At 34.7% G+C, this 22,803-nt stretch overlaps 1 protein-coding gene across 8 annotated transcripts in view; it reads left to right on the forward strand.

The window, feature by feature from the left end:
* CDH18 (cadherin 18) overlaps positions 1–22,803 on the forward strand; it is a 1,344,136-nt gene that overhangs the window by 1,154,383 nt on the left and 166,950 nt on the right. For 7 of the 8 annotated variants that reach the window (XM_015653084.2, XM_015652999.3, XM_015653076.3 and 4 more), the window contains one exon: positions 6,675–6,754. The gene's annotated coding sequence lies outside the window, so the exon portion shown is untranslated. The remainder of the gene's footprint in view (positions 1–6,674; positions 6,755–22,803) is intronic. The other variant, XM_015653058.3, reaches the window with a different exon arrangement.

Genomic DNA, 22,803 nt, shown 5'->3' on the forward strand with positions numbered 1-22,803 from the left:
ATAGAGAAACTGAAGCAATCTGATTGTATTACTGTCTAACTGTACTGTTTATATCAGAATTGTTCACCAATCCCTTTCTTGGTGCAACATTTTCTTGAAGGTCTAAAATCTGTAATAAAGGGAAATAATTCAATTCAGCCATATAGCCTATTTTTCACTAAGGGTTTGCATCATCAGAGCTATATAGAAGATTTTACCTGTGGACAAGTCCCTGGAATTCCCTGCTATGCTGCCGATTTAGTTTAAAATTTCTGTATCAAGAGAATGCATATGCTTGATCTGTAGACCGAGCAGAACTGGCTCTTGAAGGGTAAAGCTAAGTCATGTCATTACATGAATCATTATATTCATTAGCATTCATTGCCAAAGGGATTTTGGTCACTTGAAAACTTTCAATGTGTAACAAAAAACTCATAGAACAGCAGATACCAAGATTATTTTCCTGTGTTTGAATTCAAGCATGACAGTTGACTGTACAAAAGACCATCTAGTGTACTTCTGTCATAAATCATACTTCTATGCACCTACCTCAGAGAATTGGGCATTAAATATTTTTTTTCTGTGAATGATCTGTCATTTGTGTGAACATATTCCTCCCCAGGTGAAGGACTTGGTATTTTTTCTTGCTGAAATTCCTGACATTACTCTCTACCTATTTCTCCTGCCTCTTGACATCCTACTGAGTGGCAGCACAACCATCTGGTTCATCTCTCACTCCCCCACCCACCCCTGGTTTTATATCATCTGCAATCCCCAGAAGAGTGGACTATGTCCCATTTTTCAGGTTGTTTATGAAGATGTAAATAGTACTGGTCCCACTGTTGGCACCTGGGGTACAGCACTGGCTTCCAGCTGGACTTTGTTCTGCTTGCCACAGCCCTCTCTGCCTGGCGCATCAGCCAGTTTTCAATCGACCTCACTGCACTTACATAACCCATACTTCATCAGCTTGTCTGTGAAGATGTTGCAGGAGTGTCAAAAGCCTCCCTGATGAGGATTAGGTAATCAACACCCACTGCTCCTGCCTCAGCCACCAAGCTAGCCTCCTCATTATTGAAGGGTATCAGGTTAGTTAACCAACCATGCTGACTGCTCCTGATCATTTTCTTGTCTTTCATGTTTCTGGAAACATTTTCCAGCATTAGATGCTCCATCACCATCCCAGTGGTGGAGGTGAGGTTGATCAACCTGTAGATTCCTGGATCTTTCCTCTTGTCCCTCTTGAATATAGGAGTAATACTTGCTTTCTTCTGGTCTTCAAGAACCTTTTCTGATTGCCACACAATGAAATCATTCAGTTCCCACAGTACTTGTGGGTGCTTTCTGTCAGGTTTCATGGGCTTAAGTATGTTCAAATTATTTAAAATTTCCTTAATAGGATTCTCTTCCACCAACAACATCTTCCTTTGGCACTCCAGACTTTGGCACTGGACAAAGAGGCCTGTGGTTCCTGAAAATTAGTTTTCCAAAGAAGACTGAGGTGCAGAAGCCATTGAATACCACAAGGAAAAACACTTAATCAGAAATATGTTTGGTCTGAGTCATTTCATAGAAAGGTTTTGTAGACCACTGCCTGAATTTCTATTAGAGTGTTGTAAATTTTCCAGGCCATGTGGGCGTTATATCCATGGAGTTAGAAGTCTGCCTACATCATGTGTTCATGTCTCAGTGTCGTAGCACAAGGAACCAAAGTGCCACTGGGTTTAAAGATTCCTGTGCTTCTGTACCTGAAATGCAAAAACAGCCTTAAGGTTTTGGAGGTTACAGTGCACTTTACATAAATGTACTTTGTTTTTTCCCTTGCTTTGAGAATTCAGAAATACTGGTGTCAGATGGTAGCTAATTTTATTTGTTCTGTTTGAACAGTGACTAAAATACACTGAAAAGAGAGTTAAGTGATTTACTTAGCTTGTAAGTAACTTGTTTATTTCCTGTAATTCTTGAAATTTAATAGTTTTATGTTCTGTGTTTAGTTAATGTTGATTATGTGTAAATCTTAGATACTAGCATTCTAAAACCTCCTGCACATTTGCCCAGTAAATAGATTCCCTGAAATGATTTATATTCATTCTTTTATACTTCAAATCTTCTTTCTTTTCTCCCAGCCAGTGCAGGGAGAAAAATTGTCACACTAAAAGCCTGATTTTTTTCTGCTCTTGCACAAGCAATCCATTTGCTCAGTGGGATTCCAGCTAAGTATAGAAACAAGAACATCACACTGGGGGATGTATGCACCTAACAGAGACCTGAAAGCTTCAAACCTCAAGCTTTGCTAACAGAAAATGGTTTTAGTGATCTTACTCTGCTGTATCTCAGTAAAAGAATTAGAGAAAAATCAAAAAAACTTGTCCTGCTCACTTCAAACTTAATTGATAATATGTGTCTTATTATTTTAAATTATTATCTGTATCTTGTATTTCTTCAAGACACAGAAGGTAGTGTTGAACTTTACTTCTTTTCTTAAAGCTCCTTCTCTTAGGAGTTTGTTTTTTTTTTTAGACAGTTGGAATATAAGTTAAAACATAACTCCTTGCTCTGCTCAGGGGTGTGTAGCAGACCACAAAATTTAGTGCTGTGTGCTCTGCTCCGTACAATGAGCTTTAGCCTGTCTCTCCAGTAAGCCCACTGCAATTACTAGAGCCACTCAAGGAATGAAGCCTCTCAGAGTTCAAGTCAAGGCTTTGATTGGACCCAATCTTTTCTAGCACTTGGTCAAAAGATTGGTACTAAATTGTTTCAGACAACTCAGACAAAACTTGTTTTTTTCTTTAATCGTAAGTGAAAGGAATAAGCACAGTGTTTATTTCTCTCTAGTAATAATAGCTTCTGTATAGTGGGAGATGTGACTTAAGAAATAATTTAAATACCCTTTCAGAAACAGCATTTCAGCAGTTTAATTTGATTCCCAGAAGTTGTTTCCTAAAAGTTTCCTCTGTCAGTCACTGGCAGGGCTGATGAATATATAAGCAGCCTTTCCTTAGCAAGCACTGAAAATACATCTGTTAGTTAAACTGTTTTCCTTTCTCCCATGCCCACATTTTATAAATATTTTAGACTTCCAGAGGATCATTTGGGATCATTCTGTTAGCAGAGATTACAATTAGGTGTATTGTAACTGATTTGTGATGCTACACTGTAATTTTCAACAGAACAATTGAGAAAATATTAATAATGATACAAAGCAGATGGATAGTTCATACTAACTGTATACTTCATTGAGAATTATACAAATTGCAGACTATAAAGGATATCTGTAGTAATACAGAGCACTGAGCATCTTCTAAGAGACACTGTACATGGATGTTTTCAAATAAAGTAATTGGTATCTGAAATCACTTCATAACCTTTTTATTTCTGTTCAAGAATAAAATTTGCACTGGTAAAGCTATGTCTTTTCTGGAGTGTAAGTTTCTAGTCTTGATTATAATATCAGTAAAGCCTTACACAACAAAGGATACAATATGAGGAAAGCAAGCTGGAAAACAGACAGAAATAAGTGAAGTTAGTTAGTTGTTCTAATATGTAGAGAGACTTTGCTTGATGTTGCAATAGTGTCTAGAAGAAGTTATGGAGCTCATGCTCATTTTAGAAAGAGCAGGTAAATCACTGACCTCAACACAAAAAACCTGCAATAATTACCCTAATATTTGTAAACAGACTTGTAAACACAAATCTCTTGTTGTCACTGTGAGAAGGTGAATGTTTCTCTGTTTGATGGAAATAAGCATAATAAATAACAGTAATTGATGGAATGAGGTATGCTTTATTTTACTAGAAATAAAGAACATAAATACATTATTTCTTTTAATTATTACTATTTTTCCAATATGAGATTTTTTTTAATGTAATTTGCCAAATAAACCTCATAGTATTTTGTACTGAAAAGCTGAAAGAGCAGATTGTGCAGTTAAAAAAATGTTTTCTAATGTTCATTCAGACCCTCTTAATTGCAGAAGATACGCAACTCTGTTTGGAGTACAGAAGTTGGCAGACATGGCTGAGGTCCAGCCACTGGAGATTGAATGTTTAGAACTTGGTTCTCTTGGGTAGATTGCTTAGCCCACTCTGTTCTCACCATTTGGAGATATAAAACAAGAAGAAAACGCCAAAGAGAGCCTTTTAAATTTGTTCTTTTACAGTTGATATTCAAACAGTTTGTTATTCAAACAATTTCTGTTGGCCTTCTAAACCCATTGAGCTACTCCAATGTCCCACTGCTTCATATGCTATTGATCTCCTTGATATCTCTTCTGATAACTCTGTTTTGCATTTGTTTTATTTTTATAGGGTTTTTTTATTATTATTATTTCCTGATCTAGTTCCTTAGCTAAGTGTTTCCTTAAGGGTAAATTGTTGTTTCCACAGAGATCATGGAATCATAAAATCATAGAATGGTTGGGTTAGAAAGGGTCTTTAAAGATCATCTAGTCCAACTTCCATGCAATGAGCAGGGACCTCTTCAACTAAATCATCCAACCTAACCTTGAATATTTCCAGGACTGGGGTATCCACACCTCTCTGAGAAACCTGTTCCAGCATTTCACCACATCATTGTAAAAAGCTTCTTCCTTGCATCCTAAATCTACCATCTTTCAGTTTATAATCATGATTCCTTGTCATGTATCAACAGGCCCAAGTAAAAAAGATTTGTCACCACCTTTCTTATAATCGCCCTATGTAATGTACAGTAGAAGACAGGAGTCTTGCAATATGTCTTACTTGTGATTTGCCCTGTGATCTAACGGCAAAACTGATTGGTAGCCTCATGGCCTTACTTTGCCTCTTCTGCTTTTCTGTTGATGATTTGTAATTTCCTTCACTTTTATCTCTCTAGAAGTCCTAAAAAAGAAGATAGTAAAGTGTTTTGCCCTTTCTATTCCTTGACATTTTTTCCCAGGTCTCTTCTGGAATATTGTAGCAATAATATTTTTACTGGAGTAGCTTTGAAAATCAGAGCATGAAACAACCCAAATAATGTCCTGGTTTGTGCCCCTTTGTTGTGTCCTGACTCCAACTCTGTTTTCATTTTGTAGTACTTGAGCACACACAGAAATGCCAAGTAAAACTGCCGTACTGGCAGGTGTCATTCTGGAGATGAGAATGATGACATTAAATTGAAAGAGGTGAGGAAGGCAAATTAATTAAGCACTTGATTAAGTACTCTATCTTCAGAAAAGAGTTGTTGTTTTTCTTTCTTTTACAGGATCTCTCATCTCTAAGTTCAAGTTTCCTGCAGTGCAAGAATACAAATATGAAAAACTGAAAGTTGAAAAAAATATTGCTCTCAATGAAAAATAAATAAAAATTTATTTTCTTGATAAAAAATTAATTGTAGCCTTGCAAGGATATGAAGTTGGTCGCAGCTCATCTGTGTTTCTGTCCTGTGCAAGTTACTCAGACGAGTGGGCAGATGTTCAGATCCCATTTTATCTGAGTGGTGCTTGCAAGTGGATTTTACCCCATGAAACTTGGCATGCCCCGTCTTTCAGTTTGTAACATAGAAATAATAGCCATTTTCATTCAGGGAAGGTTTCTCTTCAAAAATATATATTTTTAATACATTTTCACCAGTACAGGGTGTCTCCTAGCAGTGTGTAAGGAGTGACTGTGTAATGCAACAGGGGTCTTCATGTTGTCTCTCAGTATCACCACCAGCTCTTGCAAATAGAAAAACATTTTGTAGCTGGTGGTGGTCATTTAAAAGCTGTGTCTAGTCTTGACAAGAGGTGTGAGAATGATGCTGACTTTTAGAAAGCAAACTATTCTTATTTCATGTTTTAGTCATGATGCATTTCACATACATTTTGAAGCAGAATTGTGCTCAACACAGTGGTATGTCTACAAGATATTAGGTTTGAAAGGACTATTTAAACTTTAATTTTTTTAAGATGTTATCTGGTGTCTTGTAAATGAAGCTTACTGTAAATTGTAGCTTCATCACACTAGTGTTAGAGGAATAATTTCAGCACCTTTTATTTGTTCTAGAATCACAGCAATTAATAACTCTGCTGAATAGCCAGTGTTTGCACTGCATTGCTTACTGCCACCCTTGGGGAATGCTAAGCAATCAGCTGCTTTCAGGTACTTCAGGAAATATGTTTCTTACAGTTGCCTTTTTTTTAAAAGTGTATTTTCTCCAGTGGAAATTTGCAGGGTTTATTAATAAAAAAAAAAAAAGCAAAAGTGTTTTCAAAAAAGCTCAATTCTGGATCAACAGGTAAACATTGGTATTTGCAAATTAATTAAAAAAAAAAAAAAAAGATACTAATATTGTGGAAAACAAACCTTGGTTAATCCTTTAATACAGTTGACCAGGGAGAGCACATTAGAAAAATATAATTCATTGTTGAACTCTTGATGGTTCACAGTTTGGTAAAAAGACAAACAATTGAGCTGGTTTTATGTTTATTTTTATATTTTTAATATAATTGTTTCTGGTAATTTTTTTGGTTCTTGTTGTCTAAAGATGTTAACTCTGTGTCCCACCACAGCACTCCTGAGAAGGGATTTCTTGTTCAGAAATTCTTGGTAGCCATTATAAGAAAAAGTTGAAGTGTTAATACCACTGTTACACTGCTCTTTACTTCCCCTGAGAGAGATTTTTAGTAAAATGCCCTCTCCTTCAATTCTTTGAATTCTGACATGTGTGTGGGTTTTTTGTTTTTGTTTCCCAGCAGCTAAAGAGGCAGTAGGTTTGATTTGGCAAGTCATTTGGAAAAGGAGGAGTGGAGAAGTGCCCTGTAACTGCTGAACAGTAAGTGCCAGTTTTATCTGCTATTTTAGATACAGAAGTAAATAGGATTTTCAGATAGATTGGCATGAAACTTTTATAATACTGAGAGGCATACAAAAATGTGCACATGTAGAAGTATAATGGCTCTGAAATACTTCAAGAAGACCAAGAGATCTGCTTGGATGTAATTATGGATCAGGTCATGAGCAGTGTTGAGGTGTACAATGTAAATTATTGAACGCCAAAACTGAAAGGTACCTTAAGTGACATTCTGTTAAATTGATTTGGTTACTGAGTAGTTTTAAATATTCAATATAAAAATTAAATTTCTAAAATTAGAAAACGCAGTTTGGATGTGTGCACACAACTCTGCCCTTGGAAACTAGGAACTAATTGAATAAAGACATGCCTGTCAACAGTATTTGCATGCTATTAAAAACACTGCTCTGTTTTATACTAAAAATTACTGTCAGCTTTGTTTGCAGCATGCTTGTCTGTTAATTCTAATGCTTTTTTGATTCACATCAAATTAAAATTTCAATTTCAAAATGCAGGTGTTAACTGCCTTCAATTACTCCACAGCAGAAAATATCCCTGTAGCAAAAAGCACTATATAATAATGAATATTACAGGATTGATTTGGATGTGAGAAGCTGAGCTGGAACACAAACGTATGAAACTCAGCCTTAGAAATGTTTAGATATATTTGTAAGTGTATTATGCACTTAAGCTGTTGTTCAAGGACAGTCATACAAGAAAAATACTTAAACTTTGCACCTAATATATAATAGGTTAAAAATTTGATTACTTCAACAAATTAGTTTAAAATAAAATTTTTGCATTTCTTGCAATCGAAAATAGTACAGAAGCTGAGGCAGAAGTTCATAATAGTAGGTTGGACTTTTATTAGCTTAGGAAATAGGAACATGGCTTTAATATACTCTTGTGTTTTTTGTTTGTATATAAGTGAGGGGAAGTAAAATGCCGTAAGATCTCCCTGACAGTAGAGCAAGCTGCTCTCTGCATCTTTTTGAATACACAGAATATTGATCCTTTTAGAGCAACAAACAGCACTGTAGGAAAGTAGAAGAACAGTGTCATGTTTTAGTGGAATAGGACTAGCTGGAAGGACTGTGGAGTATTCCTTTTATGTGGATGTACCTAGGATGCAGATTAGATCCAGTCAAATCAATCTTCTTGTTCACTGCTAGTAGATGTATGGCTCTCAGCTATGTTTACTCTCTCATTTTTGTACCATGTCTGATGCTCATTTATTTCCTTGGGAATAAAATGATGCAGAACAACAGCCAGAGAAAGACTGATTCAGCCAGAAAGATGAAGAGTTTTCTGTCCATTAAGTGAGCCAGATTGAAGTGAGATGGCAGGAAATGAGAGGAAAACCAGTGGAAGTGGACCACAAATTTCAATAGCTTTGGAGTGTTGAAGAAAATCACCTGTCTTGCCTAGCTGTAAACTTCTGTCCACAAAATTTAGTTTCAATACTTCTGCCTCTGAGGGATTGCATACCTTCCTCTGCTGTCTCCTTGGGTTTTGAAGCTAGCTTCATCTCCTAAGTAATGAATACTGGGTTACTAGAGAGGAAGGGCGGAACTGAAAAAGCGAGAAAAATTATACATTACACAAACTATAAGGGTTGTGGGATTTTAATGGAACAATAAATGTTCTTGTTTTGCTTTGCTTTTTAATAAATATTATATATCTTAGGAATGACTGTGATATTATAGGACATCTCCTGTGGCTGGTGGAAATATGGCTTGAGAAATTATCTGAAAACAAGTTGCCATGGGGATGTAGCTGCAATACTGTATTAGTAATCAATGTCAAGGCTGTGTGGTAGACAGCAGTCACTGAAATGCATATATCATAGAAGTGAAACCAAAAGACTTGAGTAAGATGTTGGAGAAAATGACGAAGATTGTAAGACTTATTCAGGTAAATCCCTTCACCTGAATTTTGTGAGCGGTAAATAGCTGATGATCTTATTTTCAGAAACAAGATTCTGATCCTAGGTTACTTGTAAAAATCTTGCCAGGTCTAGCAGGATCAGAGGGGTTGCTACCTAAGGATTCTTCTATGAACTTGGCACTAATTATGCTCTTATTAAAGAATTTAATTGAAGAGATGAGACAAAGTTCTTGTGTTATGGGCCTGTAGAATATTTTCTCTGGTATTTCCCTAAAGACTATTTTTCAGGACAAAACTGCAACACATATGAGTGAGTTTGTGTCAGGGATAAAGACTGATTGCTTTGACATTAGCTGTTTGGGGCCCTGTCTGTGCATATGAGAAGGTTCATGATTACTGAGCGTGTTTGCTCAGAGATGAACAGTTGTTCTGATGGCCTGTAATTGTGCAGAGTGGGAGTATCTTGACATCAGTAGTATATAGCTGTTACTGTGTTTATTTAGGGAATACTGATAAACTAAAATGGGCTGTATTTTTTGTGTGTTGATATTATTCTGGTGGTTCATGCTATTTTGACATTAAAATTTTTGATGCATTAGATTTTATAGTTGAGTGTTGAAATAGATAGAAATACAATTATCTCATAAATTGTTTGTTTTCAGTCACTTATTTTTGTACCTATCTAATGATTCGCATCTTGTAGGCTGTGTCTTACCACTAGCATGTGTAGTCAGCTTCCCTGGAGTCCCATTTCCTTTCTCCCTGGTGAAAATGCATAAAAGAAATGAATTAGAAAAAAAGTGTGGTCTCTAGTGCATTACTTTCATAACAGTATTTCTAAAAGCAGCTATAGTAGATGAGATAGAACTCCACCTGTCTATAACTTCTTTACTTTAAAATATTGGTTATGAAGAAGTGCGGTTGTTTTTGGTTTTTTTTTCCTTTGCTATCAAGAGAAGATAGATGTGCAGCAGAAAGAGAATTTTAGAAATGCAGAGACATTTTTTCCCTGTATTTAGAATGCTTGTGTTTAGGATAAGATAGTGTATGTATATAACCACATTGCATAAATTTATTTTTTTTATTATTTGTTACAGTCCATATAATAAAAATAGTGAAGGGCAGAGAGTGAAAGCGGGGAAAAACCTCACTACAATCCACAAGATTGTTATGTTTACCTATATAATTGAAGTTTTGGCAAAATTTAGTTACTGACAGTAGAAAATTTGCTTTCTTTCATGTGTATAAGGCAAAAGACTTGAAGGGTATGGTAAAAAATTGATAGGGTAGAATTACTAGAAGAAGTTTTGGCTAGGTAGATATTTAGGACCAAATATTATTGAGACATATAAGTGCTTTGCATTTGTTTTTATATAATAGCTAAAATAAGTTAATTGTTGCTTTCTGTAATCTATGAAGACTGCATATTTGAAAGATTTTCTATCCAAGGTATGTTAAGGGCATCTTACAGTGTATATACAGCATATACTTATCCTTTAAAAAATCTCTTTTAAATGGGAAACCTACATACCAAATACCCTTGTTCATGCCTTAAAGCTCTTGTTCCCTCATAGCAGGCCATATTTCTCAGGCACATGTTTGAATACACGTTGAAAAGAACAGGTTTGAGCTCTGCCTCTTGCTAACCTGTTGGTCTGTTCTTGACCTTTTTTTACAGAGGGAGACGTCCCTGATTGACAATATCCCTGGTATAGTGCAAATATACTGGGATGGGTTTTTAGAAAATTGGGTTACACATGTATGAGTTTACACGTGGTGTCTGAGCACAGTGCAGGCAGCACTGGCCTTTAACCCAAATGCCTGGTCATGCTGGGGAGCCCAAGCTCAGTCCTTTCCTGTCAGAGCTGGAGATATGCTGTTCACAAAAAGAATTGCTCTGATATGTATTTCCCATTTACAGACAGGATAACTGGAAATGTAGGCATCAAGAAGTTATGTTGGAAGCATTTTGAGTTCCTGACTACATTTTCCCTCATCATTTTATTTTTTGCCCATTTTCTTTTTTATTATATATACTTTATGTAATTCAACTGGGTTTAGTATGTTTCTAAAGAAAATATAAATATAAAATCTAATTAAATAATCACACAACATATTTTTTATTCATTTAAAATTTGGAGCCCAAACTGGTCAACATAATTGATTATGAAAACATTTGTAGAAGATAAGACTGCAGTTTAATGAATTTCAGTCCTTTCCCCAGTGTTTTCCAAGAGTGATGTTTGTACTGCATTATAATATTGAACTCCTTTTTGCTATTTTCTCTCTCTTTATATAACTAACTGAGGTGAAGAATATATGTTTTCATGAGACATGGTAGAAAAGTGTTAGGTAAATCGTTACAAAAGCTAATGCAGTCTATAAAATTTAGAACTTACTAATTTATAAATTTCAAAACTTATACAAATAGGTTCTCTAGATAACAAAAACAGAATATTTAACTCTTTGGAATAGTAAAACAGATTACTTTTTTTGTTTTCTGTTATTTAGGGGAGTAACTGCAAAATATTACTCTAATAAGACATCAGTGTCAATTCAGAATTGTGATAATTGTTCAGTATTATTTATTTACATTACCTTTGGATTAAGCATTGAATGTGACATTCTTTACTGGATATTTTGTTCTACATGTGCATCTTTTCATGTGTCTCTTTTCCTTTTCATGCATAAATCTAGATTATTGCAATAATCATATTAGAGCCCTTCATTTTCATGCAAGGGGCAGGCACAAGTGTTTAACACCTGTCAGTGTTGCTTAAATCTGATGCAGGTATCTTTTACAGACCCTGTTCAGTCTCCAGATGTGTATAACCCCAATAATGTCAGCACCTCACAATTCAGAGTTTTAGAAACAAAACTTATATTCAAGTTTTAAAGCAATCTGCATGATGATGATGATGTGTAGGAGGTGATTTCATAACTATGAGAAAAAATGCAGCTTTATTCTGCTCCTTGAAAAGCAATGTCACCTCAGAAAACAAACAAACAAAATATTTCACTGCTGTTTCTCCAATATAGGATGAGGTTTGGGATGGAACATAATTGCAGTAAAAGCTCTTATTCCATCAGCCATCACCTGGGGTTAAAGATCAGGTGGGGTTAAAGACCGGGCCCCTTAGTCTCCTATATGGTAAGTGGCCTTAGCCTCCTGTGCAAACAATTTCTCTATGAAGAAGAAAGAGGTCTAAAGCTTCTTTAATGCTATTAAATCTGCATCAGATCAGGATTATGAACTTTTATTAGCTTTTTAAGCTTTTCTAATCACTGTGGGTAGTTTTTTGTTTGTTTGTGGGGTTTTTTTGTTTGTTTTGTGTTGTTTTTTGGGTGATTTGGTTTTGTTTTTTGGTTTTGGGATTTTTTTTGATAATGATCTGTTCTCTTATGAATATTGTTGCTTGTTGATAACTGCATGATTTTTATTCTCAAAGGCTGATGAGATTTTGATAGTAGTCTCACAGTCTAATCCATATCTAGTAATAGTAGTTCTATGTTAGAATATGTGAAAATTCATGTATTTTATCAGTGAAATACTTATGTACTTTAATCAAAAGTAGCAGGTTACAGATGAGATTATAAGTACACAATTTTAGTTATTATTTTTCTTGATTGTTTTCATAGTATATATTCCAAGCCTCATTAAAAAAACCCCACAAAAAACAAAATCAAAACCTCAGAAGCTGTTGCACTTTAAAATTTATTTTTCATTGTTGTATCACTCCTTAAATTATTCTGTCTAGTAACTCTGTTGAATGTCTACTTTCATAAGTAGTCTTACAACTTGTTCAAAGATAGTTTTCTTTTACGTATCTTAGTCTACCATTTTCATGACTTGCTTGAATAGAATACTCTAAACACAGTGTAAGAACTGTCAAATAAGGCCCAAAATGAGAATGAGCTATCAGGCCTTGCTCAGATATGGATCCTTGCTGTGAAATTCTTTTCATCTTAAAGTGAGAGTGTAATTTTGCTAGTCCTTCAGTTCTTTTTCTGATACTCTTATAGTGATGCTCAACATCACTAAACCCTCATCCTGCTCACTTGCAGAAACAAAGCTAACTCCAGAAAACATGTAAGTTACAGTTCAAGGCTCTCTCTGGATGCAAAGAATCCTCGGGTTTTTTTCCTATTAAGCACACAGTGAATGATTTCTTGAAAATCTTCAACCCACAGTAGAAAGTCTCATATAACATACCATGCCTTTTATTTATGAACAATATCAAAATGATCTTACAAGGTTTCACTTGTCATTAGACTATTAATGGAAGAGAAATGGAAGACTTGAATTCTGCATTCTTATTTTAAAATTCTTAATTTTCCTGGTGAATTTATAACTATAATATTATCTGTGTATGGAAGCTTTTCCTCTTGCACCATTAAAACAATAATTATATGATATTTAAAATGTTCCGTTTTAAGCTAAGTTTTAGTCAGACAAGCCAATTAATGTGAATGAGATTTTCTTTAATAGGCCTAAAGTTAAGTAAGTCTTTTTTTGTTTGCTCAATCAGAACCTAAGACATGATCCTACTGATTAACCTAGATTCTCCTTCCCCTTCTGTTTCTGAGGATTTGCTGGTGTTATGGCTTGAACATTAAATCTCTGTTTGTCTACCTGTTTATATGTTTCTGTGAAGCTTTCAGGACAAGAATAAAAGCTAAAGTTGCATATATAAGTCTGTGGAAATTCAGTGGGATTAGTATATTTAACACAGTTTGCTGTTTAAATCTTAAAACAAACTAGTCTTTGAAAATTGTCCACTGTATGAAACTCGAATTAATCTTAAAACCATTAGTATGGTCTGACTTCGGTTTAAAAATCATTATTCTAGAATAACAGAGAACTTTTCAAGGAAGAACTGAGGTGACTTATATCTAGGAAAAAAAACAACAAACCAACAAATAGAGGAGTAACATAAGAGTTCTAAAAGCCTACTTTGGCTGGAATGAAGAACAGGCGCTCTGCCTCAGAAAAGAAGCTTAGGAAAACAGTAAAGAACAACATGAAATAAAAACATGGAAATAAGTCTTTCTACTCTTAAAAGATGCATGAGAATGAACATTACTTTGTCTGTTTTAGTATTAGCGCAAAACAAATTTCTTAAAAATTACTTTAATATACCAACATTAATTAATATAATTATATATTATGTGTTCAAGGATACTGTTATATGAATCAAAATTAAAAGAGTTAATTTTTTATGTTGTTGTTTTGGTGTCCTTTGCCAGCCTGAGAATATAAGTGGTGATAATATACATAGATGTTAGAAAACACAAGAAAATGTCACCATCTTCCTCATGTCAATATTGACTTACACTGAAAACTGAATATTGTTATTTAACAAGTATATTGTTATTTTTATCATTATATTTCACCTGTTTTGCAAATACTGTGTTGTGTAATGCAGTTTCTTAAGACAGAAAAAAATTTCACTCTTCCTGTTTATGGATTCCCCCCCGCTTAAAGAAAGAAAAAAAATGCATATACATATACAATGCAAATCAGAATGCATACAAGAGAATTTTTTGATAGAAGAAATGCAAGATGACAGAACCACAAACTGGGACTGGTTGGAAGGAACCACAGTGAGTCATCTGGTCCAGCCTCCCAGTTCAAGCAGGATCATCCTAGAGCACATTGCACAGGACTGTGTCCAGATGGTTCTGAAATGTCTCCAGGGAGGGAGAATACACAGACTCCACAGCAGTCCATTCCAGTGCTTGGTCACCCTCACAGTAAGGAAGTTCTTCCTCATATTCAGATTACTAGGATTAAAGAGATTTGAGTTCAGTTTTTGAACAGAAATTTATTGATAGTGCCTATAAAGAGTTTTTAATGATTGGGGTTTTTTGCTTGTAGAGTTTTTTTTTGTTTTGTTTTTGTTTTGTTTTTTTTTATCTTTTTTTTTTTCTTTCTGTCCATAATTTTGAGTACTGGAAATGGAAAACTGGGGAAAAAATTAATTAATCAGGGAAGATTTAGTTATAAATTTAAACAGACCAGTGCAAGTACTGAAAGATGGGAGCTTGTAGAAATTTTGTTCATGTGAGTACACACATACAGTATACATATCTACATGGAGACATCAGAGTAGCAAGGTTGTGTGATTAACAGTGATTCTAGAATGTTTGGCCGAAGAAATGTCACAGGAGGAATCATAGACTTAAGGACATCTGAGTTAAAGTGTGATGTGATAATCATTGCCCGTAATTACCTTTTCCTTATTTGTCTTAGTTTTTTTCTGCAAGTACACCCATGCTCGGTATCTCTGGTAGTATTACCTAGGTAGTCTCAGCTTTAAAAAGTAGTACTCAAATGGTCATCTGGGTGGTGTGGACTTTGCAAGACTTGACTCTCCAAAAAAGCCCCTATTTGCTTCTGGAATGATCTGTGGAATTCAGCTGCTTCTCTCACAGGTCTCTGCGAAATCAAGCCATTCTTCATGGCTCTGTCTCTAACTTCTCTTCTGCCTCTTGTTTTGCCATATTTGGTGTTTTCTGAACACCTCTTCAGTTAGCCTAACCCAGGCAACAAATTTCTCAGCTGTTGTGTGCAGCCTAGAGACCCAAAAAAAAACAAAAACCACTGTGTATTATGTATTATTAAGATTTCTGTAACAATACTAATAGTGTATATGATTTTAAGGAGTTTAAAGTGCAGTGCTGAACTTCTAGCAAAGAATAAGAGGTAAATGTCTTTACCTGCTTCTGAAGCCTCAAACATCTGCATTAGATCTCACTTTCATTTCTTTAATTTTTGCTAGTCGATGGGATGCTACCATACTGCCCAGAAGAGCTCTTGCTATTCGTTTTTGAGAAACAATTTCTTAGGACAAACAGTACATGTTGATTATACACAAGTGGGCTATTGCAAGTTCTTTCTATTTAAACTAAGTAATTGCTCATCAGTGTCTCATGTATTTGCTTTGTTCCCTGATTGGGTGACCTGACCTTAATATATGGGAGGAATGACTCAAGAAATCAGTGAGATCTTTATTCAGGTATCAAGTTCCTTGGGAAGAGAAATAGCACAGAAGAAAGCCTTTGCTGCTTTGGGAATATAATAGGACCTTTGCACTGCCTTGAATACCTGTATTACCCTTGACTAGCTACATGGATCCCAGATACAAATGTAGATGTATTGCTCTCTGGTTGAGGAAAAGAGAGAGACGTGAGTCAGATTAATGAATCATCTCTGTGTTTCACTGTTGTTCCTTTCACAGCAGGTAATGGCTAGCATGACTGTGTGTGCAATTATATTTACAGAAACAGTAGTTGGATTTTATTTGACTAATTGTGTTGTTACTGTGTTGTGCTTCTGACAGTCACTCTCTGTGCAAATCATATGGGTATAGTTGTAAAAATATTTCTTAGGTTGTTGGTTATGTCATTTCATTTCTCTTATCCTTGTTTCTATATCCCTGCTTATCGTAGGCAAGATAGTTTTGTATGCCAACTGAGGATGGCATTGAATCCCTTAGTCTTGTTTTAATGTCATGTTTAGATTATCTGTCCATTGTAGCATTAATTGCCTGGGTACATGCAATGCTGTTTGCAGATTAAGAACTTTTTCAGTCTTGTTTGCAAACTTGTCAGATCCCTTTTCTGTTCAAGAAAAATCTGTTTCATAACTCATTCAACTCTCTTTCATAAAGTGTCTTTGGTCAACAGGGTACCAAATCCATTGGTTTGTAGTGTTTAATAATTTCATGTACCTATTTATGAATATAAGAATAACAACCTTCAATGTTTTTTTCAAAAATCGAGGAGTCTAATTTCTACAGTTAACCACTGACATTTAGTGTAAAAGACAGCATAGCAGAGCACAGCTTATCTTGCACATCATCTAACCAAAGCATCAATTAGATAAACTTTTAAAAATCCTGCTATCACAATAAAACTTTGATTCCATAGTGTTTCTGATATGTTTCTTGCAGGATTTTTAGTAACTCATCTGTTTGTAGTCTGTCAATGATAATCCCTCTTATAATGGGAATTTCAAGGGCTGATAGGGTTTTGTTAGAGACCATTGATGGTTTGTACATAAAAATTGAATATTTCTGTATATAAAAAAAGACTAGAACCCCCTCCCCTACCGCAAATTTGTTTTTAAGATTTATTGCTGTTGTTGATTAAAACAAAACCATTCTTCTGTGAATAATATTTTTTTAAAAAATAGTTAGAGGGTTCTGTGTGGGAGTTTTGGGGTTCTTTGTTTGTTTATTTGTTTGTTTGTTTTATTTTTGCATAATATCAGTGATGTGATTCTAGGCACGTGTCAGTGTGCCTAGAATCTTTTATTTAGACCATTTAGTATGAATCTCCTTGGTCATATAAGGTGCTGGATTACTCACCTAGTGTAATGTGGCTGGTTTTAATTTTTTGTGAGTGGTGCATCTGTTAATGCTATCCATTAAGAAACCCATTTAAAGGTTGTGTTTAGTGATAAGCTGTGCACAGTACTAGAAGAATGTACCCTGATCATGGGCTCACATTGATTTTTACAAATTCCTTGTAATTAGTATATTACAAATTCATTATATCCTATTAAATATGCTATTTTAAGGCCTTGGTACACAACAGTCTTGACAGTCTATTTTATTTTCCAAAAAAAAAGGAATGATAAATCAGATGGTAGCCCAGTAAATATTCAGGAGTTTCTTTTGCCATAAGCAACATTAAAACCTTTTGAATGTTTTATTTTGGTGACTATTTATCTTCTAAGCCTCTTTCAGCTTTTCACACTTTGCTCATCCTCAAGGTACAGTTAGGTAGGTTTGCAGTGGGGTTTTTCCCAGTGAAGCTCATCTAGATAAAATGCATGACTAATCTCCTTTAACCCAGGCAGGAAGGTGTTTGGCCAGAACTGCTTGCACTGGTTCAGCATTTCTATGCTTTTTTAATTGCAGGTGCAGCTAGGCTGTCCTTTCAACTCTCTTCATACAAAATTAGAACTAGAGCTTATGCCTCCTTCTGTAAGGAATGTGACACATCTTCTATTAATAATTAATAATAAAGAATCATGGAGGATCTTGAGTTTGAAGGGACCCACAAGGATCATCAAACTCCAACTCCTGGCCCTGCACAGGACATCCCCAAGTGTCACACCATATGCCTGAGAGCATTGTCAAAATATTTTTGGAACTCTGACAGGCTTGGTGCTGCAACCACTTCTCTGGGGAGGCTGTTCCAGTGCCTAACCACCGCTTAGGTGAAGATCCTTTTCCTAACATCCAGCCTAAACCTTCCTTGACACAAGTACATGACATTTCCATGGGTCACTGGTCAGCAGAGAGAAGAGATCACTGTCTGCCCCTCTGCTTCCCCTCGTGATGAATTTGTAGACAGCAATGAGGTTACAAGAGCTCTTATTCATATGCTGTCTATTTTCTTTTGTGGCCCCAGCTTTAACAGATACAACCTGTTCCAGCCAAACAGGTTAATTTTTTAATGCTTACTAAGTTATCAGCCAGGCTAGTCTCAGAATAGTGTAATTATTTCTTATACTAGAGACAAAAATAAAAGAAAAAGAAAATTAACTTTTATCTAGGACTTGAATCAAACAATGCTGGTTGATTGCTAGGGCTGCAGCTAGGATTTTAAAGGAAAGTTTTGAAATTTTCTATTTCATCCTGACAAAATAGAACTTAAAAAAAAAACAAACCAAAAAACTAAAACCCTAGAAAACTCAGGGTGTTAATGCTGAATGGAAAGTAATCTCTGGTTTTATCTTACTAATTTTTCAGTCTCAAGATACTATTTTAATTTTTAATATTCTTAAAAATTAAAAGATCTGATTAACCTTATGTGCTAGAAATAAAGGAAAGACCATGCTTGTGCTGGGTTAAAGGTTTAGGTATAAAATGTCTAAAACCAAACATATAATGCAAATATGAACAAACCCACTAACTTTCAATTAGACCTCTGAAAGCTATTGAAGTAATTAAATCCCATTACTTATTCAGCAGTTGTTAACCCAAAAAGATGGATAAGCTTTATTTTCTGCGATCTTTACAGAATAGTAACATATCAGTTTCTGTTTCTATAAAGCTACTGGAGCTGAGTCAGTAAAACAAGAAGTATTAATTTAGAAAAATATATCAATAAACCTTATGAAATATATAATTGAAGGTAAAAGGAATATTTGGAAATAGTTTCTGCCTCAAATGAAGAAAAATTGGAAAGAGAAAAAGAGAAAGTTTTAGACTTTAAAAAATAGCCTGGATTGTGAACACTTTTGGAAGAAATCCTAGGTGCTGCAACCTGTGGAATTAATGGAAGCTGCTGGCATTGTCTCTGTGGAGCTCCAAGCCAATAGGAGGAATCATATGTATGGATTATTTGATGTATGTATGTCAGTCAGGATGGTGTTGAAAAATCCATCACACTTTGCTATCTGAAATAAGTTGAAACGACTTAATGCTACGTCTGCAGCTAAATGCTGCTGTTACCTTTGAAAAATCCAGTGGGGAGAGAAACTTATTTTTACCTTTGCAGTGACTATTATTTGGTATTTAATTACAACATTGGGACATATAAAATCCATATCTGTAATGCCAAATTGTCTTTCTGTTATGTAAGCTCCTTTTCAGAGGAGCAGCTAGCTTCCTTACCCATGTGAAAAATTCTGTGTTGTTTTGTTTTTGCTGTTTTAAAATTCAAAAAAATATGTGATTTGCGTTTCTTTAATAGCATTCCGGGATGTGGCTGCTGTTTTTTGTTTCTTCTTGAGCATTTGGCATACTGTTCCTTTCCTTGTGGGCAAATAGGAGATAAAGGGGGAGAAAAAAACAAAAAAGGAGGGCATTTCTTTTCATTTTCATTTGGGTAGTGTCAGCAAGAGTGATGTACTCATCTAAGTAATTAATTTTGTATAATCTGTTTCTCTGATTGTAAATAGAATCTAAGAATATCCCAGCCTTTTGCACATACTGCATAACAACCTGTAATCATTAGGCCTCTACAGTTGTCCTTATACTATTTTATTTCTTCATATGGTAAATATTTCTTGATTTTTTTTGATATCAAATGTGTTAGCAGTTGGCTTGATCTGTGAATTATATGTGAAAACGTGGAAGTTAGAAGAGCTTTTTGGATAATGGACTGTAAAAATTATAGGGAAAAATATACCAGCTTTGTACTTCCCTTGCCATTTTCAGCATACCAGTTACCAGAAATCTATATTCCTTGAGGAATTTTGTTCCATGATTTTTGTTCCCAATTCCTATTTTCTTTATTCAACTGTCTTTCTCTTGTAGTGTATTAAAGATATTTTTATATATATCATAAATATATTTTTAAATATATAATTTCATAAACATTGTACTGCTGGATTTTTTACATCTTCTCTAACAGCTTCAGCTGTTTCCCCTTGAACTTTGCAATCTGCTTCTCCATCTTGCTTTGTTCTCCACTGATTTCTCAGTATCTCTTTTGTAGCTTCTTCTAGTTTTTCTCATGATACTAATTTTTTAATAATGTCTGATTGTTTGTGGGTTTTTTTGTTCCCCTATTCACCCTTTTCTTCCCACAAGTGAATTTCTGTTACCATATATGAAAGAAAAATCTTTATTTTATTTTATTATATAAAGGTGCCTTTTTTTTCTTTTCTTGCTGTTGTTTCTATTTTGTAAAGGGCAGTTTATGTAGAATAATTTCATAGGTAAAGTAATAGATGGTACTAGATTAATATAGACACTTTTTGGGGTTTTGTGAGTACATATGCTCTTTACCAAAATGTTGTGTGTAAATGTGAGAGTGGTACAAGAAATAACACCCCTTGATACTTTACAGCCATCAGCTAAAATTGCTGGCTTAAAGAGGTGAGGAGAGGGGCATTCAATGTTCTTTTCTCTCCATTTTTTTAGGAAACTGAACAAGTTCCAGAGTGACAAGGACCATGTTTCAGAATAGTAACATACCTACAAATAAATATAGCAATAGTTTAGGAGTTTGATATCATTCAATTATCTTACCAATGAATGGAAATTTTCTTATGCTATTGAAGTATAAAAAAGAGTCCAGTTTCCCATTTCTAGAAGGTCTGTCAATATAGAACTAGTCAAAACAATTTTGGTTGTTGGAATCTCTATTAAATTATTTCAAGAGCTTTTTCTTAATTAGAGTTTTCTTAGTTTCCAGTCTCACACACATAGCAACAATTAAAAATAACAAAGAAGCAAGACAACATGTAATACAGTTTTAAATGCATTCCAAAACAGTTTTGTCACTACTTCTGTCAGACTGACTAGCATGTGCAGAAGACAGGCAATTTTATATTGTGCCTCTATTACCTAGGCTGAGAAGAACCTGGTGCTTCAATTTATCACATAACTTCCCATAGCTCAGCTCTACCAGCCTTGGGAATACAGAATGGAGATCAACTATAGATGAAAACTTTCCTTCATCTACCTAGAAATGTCACTTTCTTTCTGCCAGTTATCTGAGGTCTTCAAGAATACTGTATATTCTCTTGGCAATCTATCAAACTCCTATTCAAAGGATATAACAAAAAGTCACATTAAATTTTCCTTTCTGACACTAGTGCATTATTTTGCCTTTGATCTCCAGGTCAGTACACCATTGTTTCTGCAGTGCTGAAGGATATAATATTGGCAATAAACACAAGCAATGCAGGAAGTAAGATTTTTCTGGTGATTTGAAATTTTTTCAGGTTTTGATAATCAATTTTTTTGTTTGGTTGGGTTTTTTTTGTTATAGGAGATTTCCAGGGCAGAATGCAAAGAGAGAAGTCAGAAAGTATATGAGCAGTGTAATTTATGACAAGCTCTATAGCTAATTGTCACTCTGTAGCCATGGAAATGAAAAGGGATGTATAAAGGAGAAACTGATCTGTGCTAAATGTGCATTTGCAAAACTTGATAATTCAGAATAATTCAAATGTGGGTCAGTTTGATGGAAGATAGGGGACACTGAGATTCATGGCAAATATCTATTAGAAAGGATGCATCTCCTCGTGGTGGTGAAACACAACACATTTTGCATCACTATTCTATTAGTTTCCTGTATTCATTGTATTGTCTTACACTAAGCAGTAACTACTCTGCTGTAATGATTTCCAGCAATGCTGGTGGAACATTCCCACCTAATCTTATTTAATTATTTAATTTAATTTTAACTCACTCTGACAGTCTCTTGAGCAACACAACTCATTTTCATAAGGGCTCCCAGGAGATGGCTATTACACAAACCTATTCTGCAGTTGCTTGCATCTTTATAACAAAAGCCATAAATCAGGACACTTACTCTCAAGCTGCAGACAAGAGCAATGAACAGGCATCATCTCAGCATGTTAGCTTCAATTCAAAGGATTTCAGAAAGTTCATTTCTTTTTTTTTTTTTTGTTCTTCTCTGTTCACAGTTTGCTTTTCTACTCTTTCTTTTCCTGTGTCTTCTGTGTTAACTGTGTGAGCTGTTTCCATCTGAACTTTCCCCTGTAGACACACTCTGCTGTATTCAAGGTAGAATTGAGGTTTCTTTCACGGTGGGTGCTTAATCTAGACCTTTAGAAGGAAACTGCTGAATATGAACCTTTGTACTGAGCATTAATTAAGCTTTAGCTTTAAAGATGTTTACCAGGTATTACACTTCAAAAAATCTTCACTTAAAACCCCTCATCTTTTAATAGCTGAATTTGTCTTAGTGGAAATTATTCTTTAGGCTTTGTGTACAATTCCGAAACTGTTGAAGGCATGAACTTCTCAGTATGATTATAACAGGAAGTAGATATCATTGTAATGTTGGTTTTTTTCCTGTTGCTGTTGTTGTTATTGTCATTACTGTTACTACTATTGCTATTTTTATTATTATTATTATTATTACTATTACTACTAAGTATACTTGTTCAGAATAATGTTAATGCTAAGATGAACAGATCATTTTCAAGATGAAAAAGCCCTTCATCTGATTTTCCATCTTATTTGTTCCAATATATTTGAATATAATATTCAATATTATAATATAAATGTATATTATTTATATTTTATTCACCTATACACACCTATATCTATGTCTAATCTATTTCTATCTCTGTCTCTATCTATATCATCTATATCTAATTCTACATATAATATAATATTAATATTTTTCCTGTCTCATATGTGACT

This window comes from Parus major, chromosome 2 (assembly GCF_001522545.3).
Source record: "Parus major isolate Abel chromosome 2, Parus_major1.1, whole genome shotgun sequence".
In the NCBI taxonomy this organism is placed as follows: Eukaryota; Metazoa; Chordata; class Aves; order Passeriformes; family Paridae; genus Parus; species Parus major.